The sequence below is a fragment of the Numida meleagris genome, chromosome 19, assembly GCF_002078875.1.
Source record: "Numida meleagris isolate 19003 breed g44 Domestic line chromosome 19, NumMel1.0, whole genome shotgun sequence".
Classification (NCBI taxonomy): Eukaryota; Metazoa; Chordata; class Aves; order Galliformes; family Numididae; genus Numida; species Numida meleagris.
In genome coordinates this window covers 11,556,207-11,562,094 of record NC_034427.1, presented here as the reverse complement: position 1 = coordinate 11,562,094, position 5,888 = coordinate 11,556,207, and the positions used below count along the sequence as shown (strand labels likewise).

The 5,888-nt window shown below is 48.1% G+C and overlaps 1 long non-coding RNA gene across 7 annotated transcripts in view; it reads right to left on the bottom strand.

Moving 5' to 3' along the window:
- Positions 3,887 to 5,888, bottom strand: part of LOC110408167 — a 32,502-nt gene continuing 30,500 nt past the window's right edge. For all 7 annotated transcript variants that reach the window (XR_002444195.1, XR_002444190.1, XR_002444192.1 and 4 more), the window contains one exon: positions 3,887 to 4,497. This is a non-coding gene — a long non-coding RNA (uncharacterized LOC110408167). The remainder of the gene's footprint in view (positions 4,498 to 5,888) is intronic.

The following is a 5,888-nucleotide window of genomic DNA, read 5'->3' as shown; positions in this document are numbered from 1 at the left end:
AAAAAAAAAAAACCCAAGGGAAAAAAAAAAAAATCACCCTGACCCTCTATCCCATTTATTTAGGTGCATATCAATACCTAAGCTATTTATAGTGTTACGGGCAAACCCAAACCCTCGCAGTCTGACTGTGCTTGAGAAGAAGGACTTCGGGTAAGTTGTTTTTCAGTCTGGACAGATCATGTCTTGAAGAAGATGTTCTTAAAGTGACTGAAATGATTCACAGGAAAACTACAGCTCCTCGCACACGTCGCAGTCTGCTTCCGTCACCTGCGGGCTTCTTTCTGGCCCCCACCCCACCAGCCCTCCTCATCGAACCTGCAATTTTCTTATTTACTGTTGAGGTACAGAGGTACTCGGAGAACGTGGAAAAAAGCAATCTTATTTTTTGGTTGTACAAAAACTTTGTAATACTCAGAGATGCCTTACAGAAAAAAAAAAAAAGAAAAAGAAAAAGAAAAACTATTTTTTAATATTTATTGCGATTTTATTCGCATGAGCTGTGAATTGCAGACAGAAGAATAGTAGTAAGTATCTGCCTTGTTTAATTCTCATTTTACTAAATTATTGTATGTAGTTGAAAGTTCCTAAGTAATTGCTGAATCACTTCAACTTGCAAAAGGGAATATCGGCTTGAGGGAGAGCGGGATATTCCTTTAGTCAACGCACTGTACTATTTTCTTATTGTAATTGTTACTCTGTTAAGATTATCTCAAATTTAGGTATATTTTTAAAATGCAAAAAAAAAACAAAAAAAAAAACAACCAAGAATACAGAACATTTTGTCTACTTTAGTAGATCTTTTGTTACAATGCTGCAAACTATGGAGACACAGTATTTATGTCAGAGATTTGGGGCTGTTGGCCAGCAAACCTTAGGAGAATATCATGAGTGGAGCAAAAGGAAGAAAGGTGTTACGTCACCGAACAAATGAGTAAACGTGACCTTTTTATGCTTATAACACAACAGCCAAATAAAGGAAGAGAACAGGCAATGTAAGTTAAGTGCATTTCTACAAAGAACAGCAATAAACTATTTTAACTTTTAAAATGATTGGATACTGTTACGGAGTCATGTTTGCTTGGCAGGAGTGCGCTAGGGAGTATCAAACCGAGCTGCTGCAGCTGGCCTCTGTCTGTGACCACGCCAGGGTGGGACCTCAACCCAGCACTGCGTTGCACAGGTGCTGCCTGGGTACAGCACTGTCGGCTGCTCTGTGTCTCTCGTGTCTCCTGTGGCTCTTGGCAGCTGGGGCTTTCTGAGCTCCGGGAGCATCGTGCTGGGGCCATGTGGTCTGTGGTGCTCGCAGCCAGTGCTGGGTACTCGAGCACACCCAGCCTGCATGGAGCAGAGCAGACGAGCGCTGCTGCCCTGTGCAGCATTGCTTACACCTCGTGTAGCCTCAGTGCAAAGCTAGGCAGCTGCGATCCCATCTCAGCCCAGAGTTCTCAGGCAGCAGGCAGTGTTCTGCCCCGGTCCCTGGGCTGCGGAGGTGGCATCTCCTGAGCCTCTTGTGCATTGCTTATATGGCCACGTGTGACTTGACCTCACTGGCCTCCTTTAGAAATCTGGTTTTCAGATTTTGACAATTACAAATTTCCAGTATTTGTTTTTAAAAGTAAATAAAATGATTCTGTTTGAACACGCCGGCAATCTATTTAATCTCTGCAAAGGCGATGGCAGGACTGGTGCCAAGAAGTGTTGCATCTTTGGCACCAGGTTGTGTTACTGCTCAGAGGTGATGATGCCTAAAGCCGTGATGGGGGAAGAGGGTGCCGCAGGACAGAAGCAGAGACAGGACAGTTCTGTGTCTGATCAGCTGCCCTGCTGAAGTTAAAGGCACAGAGCGGGCATGTCTAACGTCATCAGTAGGCTTCAGAGTAAACAGCCCATCTGGATGAATGGAAACAGCTCATTCCTCCCTGCTTTGTACTGCATGAGAATGCAGAGCCTGGTGGTGCTCTGTTAGCTCTGCTTGGGGTTTTACTTACAACCACGCGGGTGACATTTATTTCCTTTTTAAGTAATTACTTTCTGTATACAGCTGAGGGGCTGCCAAACGAGTAAGAGCCGAGCACCGCGTCCAGCCCAGCACTGGCAGGATTGGAGCCTGGCTGCTGGCTTTGAAGTCCTGTTGGGGTGGGGATTATTCAGCAGTTCCTTCTCTCTGTTATTAGTGTTTGGTGGGGGGGGCTCATTCTGGGGCTGGGAGCTGCTGGAAGGGCCTGGTCCTGCAGCATCTCTGTCCCCAAGCCCCAGCACGGTCCCACAGCAGGGGTGAGCACTGGCTGCTGCCTGTGCCTAGGACCTGTCTCTCCCTCAGTCAATAAGAAGGCCAAGGCCTCTGAAGATTCATCTGTCAGGAAAAGTGCTTAAATTGCCTTGCAATGTTTTAAAAGCTTAATTATTATTATTATTTTGGTGTGTGTTGCTTGATGGAACCTCATCTTTCCCCTGTGCCATATGGCTTCTGCTTTCCCAGCATCAAGCTGGGACCAGAGCTTGTGCTGGGCTGCCATTGCCATGCTGGTGCAGGCTGCCTCCCTGCAGCTGTGCCTGTATGCTCAGTCATTTGCAAGACAAATGCAAATGCTTTTCCTAGGAAAGCATCACACTGGGGCTGTCCAGGTGAGCTTTGAGCTGCAGCACATGCACCTGCTGTCACACATCAGCGTCACCATAAATGCCAGCACTGAAGCTGGGCCAAGCTGGGCATCGCTTCCCATCCCTCAACAGCACTCCAGGACTGTCATCCCAACCCAAAGGGCAGTGACATCCTGGGGTGCCCAGGCACTTCAGTGCTGCCCACGTGCAGCCCTACTCCTGCAGCAAAGCCAGGATTTCATGTCTGCGAGGGAAAGGCCTGAAGTGGGTTTTGGTTGCGTGGTAACAGGGATGCTGGTGGCACTTGCCCTTTAAAATGAAAAGTTCACAGCAAAACAGTTTTACCCCCTCACATACAGGGAATGCTAACAGCATCCTTTTCTTTTTTCCCCACTTCTGGCTGAAACTTGTTTTTTCCTCCTTTGTGCCTCTCTGAATCCTGCCAGCGCAGAGATTCCCTTGTTCAGAGAGAAAAAAAGGAAAGAAAAAAAAAGAGAGAGAGAGAGAAAAATACTTAAGCCCAGGATTAAAAACCCCATCACTAAAATAGTTTGAATAACAAAGTCAACTGCCTGCACCGGGGACTGCGGCATGCCTGTCACATATCGCCGGCCGGGCATGGTCATGTGCTGCTCGAGATAGTTCCAGGCAAAGCTTCTGCTCAGCCCGATAGCCCCGCGGTGCTGATAGTGCTGCGCCTGCACGAACAGCCACAGCACTGGGGGACGACGTGGGGGAACAGCAAGTGTCCCTTGGGGAGCAGGGGAACAGGTTCTTCTTGGGACCTGAGCCACCTCGCTGTCTCAGACACTTTCCATGGGACCAGCCACCCCAGGGCCTCACTGGGGGATCTGTCCTCACCCTGCAGCCTTATCCTTGTGCTGACAGTGCAGCACAAACCTGGGAACACAGAGGTGTGCCATGGCACAGCAAGGGATGATGGCGCAGATAAGGCCCCACTGTGGTAAGGCAATGACAGGCTCAGATTTATCAGCTGTGTGCTCAGAACCAGGCAGCACATAGGCAGGGGGACAGGATGGAGAGGGGGGAGATGGAGACATCCTACATGGAGAAGTCAGAGCTTCATGTGCTGCAGTGTTTTAGGGTGAAACTGGGCAACAAAGGCACAACAGCCTGAGAGCCACCAAACCTGGGCCATGCCTCTGGAAGGTGCTGGGCTGCAGAGGTTACACCCAACCTCTAGAGATGTGCATGACAGCATTCATTTATTTGTGTAGATATTAAAATTCATGCATAACATTTGAAGAATTAGGTAGAGATTTGCTTAAACGTGCATATATCGTTTATTTATTTGTTTAGATGTTAAAATCCATCTATGTAATTCGACGACATGTAATTGTCACAGAAAAGAGACAGAGGTAGAAGTCCCCTGTGAGCTCCGTTAGCGTTGGTTGCTTACAGAAGGGTGTTCTGCATCTTTCTGTAAGAGCCACTCCACCCAGCTTCCATCAGCAACGCGAGAAAGAAGCCGAAGGAGAACTAATCCAGAGCAGCGAGGGGAAAGGCGAGCTCCAGCCGTGCGCTCAGAGCTGGCTGGGCAGCATTCGTTCCCATTGACATGACGAGCCCCAGAGTCCCAGCAGCAGATTTTGAGGAGCTTTTAGGCATGCAAAGCCAGAGAGCATGGCCTTTGTAAATCAGCGAGGAGCATCTTGCCTCAAAAACAGCATTGAGCATCTTATTACATGTTCAACACTCAAAAGATCTTTTAAAATCGGACTAAGCTCGCCTGAGTGGTTCCCGTTTAATCTCTCCCTCTGGATAAACACTGGGGAGAGCACAGATGCAGCCATCCATTTGTTTTCTTGAGTAACATCAGCTGCTCGTGTTTACGTTTGCTTCTTACATGTGAGCGCGTTAAGTAAACCTGGAGCCCTGCAAAATGAAAGTGAAATGAATGGAATATATGGTACCATTATTTTGCTGCGATCTGGCTTTAAAATTAGGAGATCTTAGGCATAAAGATGTAGAATGAGCCCTCAGGGGAAAAAAAAAAAGCCTTCAAACCCCACAACCTACCTTATTTTCAACACTGCATGCTACTCATGACTCATTTTAGTAAGGTAAACTAGTTCAGTTTCCTGTTTCCGATTATGCGGATATATTTATACATTAGTTATATATTTATATTATCTATAAAAAAATCTGGTTAGAAACATATATGCATGAATACACATACATATTTTCTATCAACAGCTGCGTGTGTATTCATATATATATATGAATACTTGTGTATACATGGACGGATGTGCAATATATTTAGCCTGGAGAAGAGAAGGCTCTGGGGGAACCTGACAGCGACCTTCCAGAACCTGAAGGGGGCCACAGGAAAGCTGGGGAGGGGCTTTTTATAAGGGCAGGTAGCAACAGGACAAGGGGAAATGGCTTTAGTCTGGAAGAGGGGAGATTTAGACTAGATATTAGGAGGAAATTCTTTACTGTGAGGGTGGTGAGACACTGGAACAGGTTGTCCAGAGAAGCAGTGGATGCCCCCTCCCTAGAGGCACTCAAGGCCAGGCTGTGTGGGGCTGAGAGCAACCTGCTCTAGAGGGAGGTGTCCCTGCCTATAGCAGGGGGTTGAACTAGGTGATCTTAAAGGTCCCCTCCAACCCAAACCATATATACACTATACACCTACTTAGGTGCATGGATGGGTGCAGGAGCGAGCGCTGCCTGCTGGGTGCTGGGGGCTTTCCCCTCTGCATGCTTTCCCCCCATTGAGCCCACTGAAGTGCCTGCAGGGCTCACAGCGGTTTTGCAGGAGTCCCGTGGTGTGTGGCAGCATTCCCATGCGTGCACTTTGATCAGCCAACCACGAGCACTTCTTCAGCCTCACTCAAACACAGCTATTTTGGGCACCTGCATGCTGGACGGGAGCTCCAGCCCTGCCAGCAGCTCTGCACAGGCTTGAATGGAAAATATATATCTGTGTATATATAGCCCTTCAGCTGGGGGATTGCTGGCAGGAGTCAGGCTGCCCCAGCCCTGGGCACTGCCATCCTGTCCCACATGGGTGAAGGGGAGGTGCTGTAGCCCCATCCCACCTCCATCCCTCTCCTCATCCCCATCCTCATCCCCGCTCGCCCCCCAGCCGCATCCTGCCCAGCCTCTCAGCACCACCAGGATGAAGTACAGAAAAAAACAATAAATTGAATCCAAATGTTTATACCATTGGCACTGTCTGGGGCATGTGCCTAATAAAGATGAAGAGTATTTTCTTGTAACTGCCAGCTAAATTGCCAGAAATGGCTGCTGAGCAGACTGTG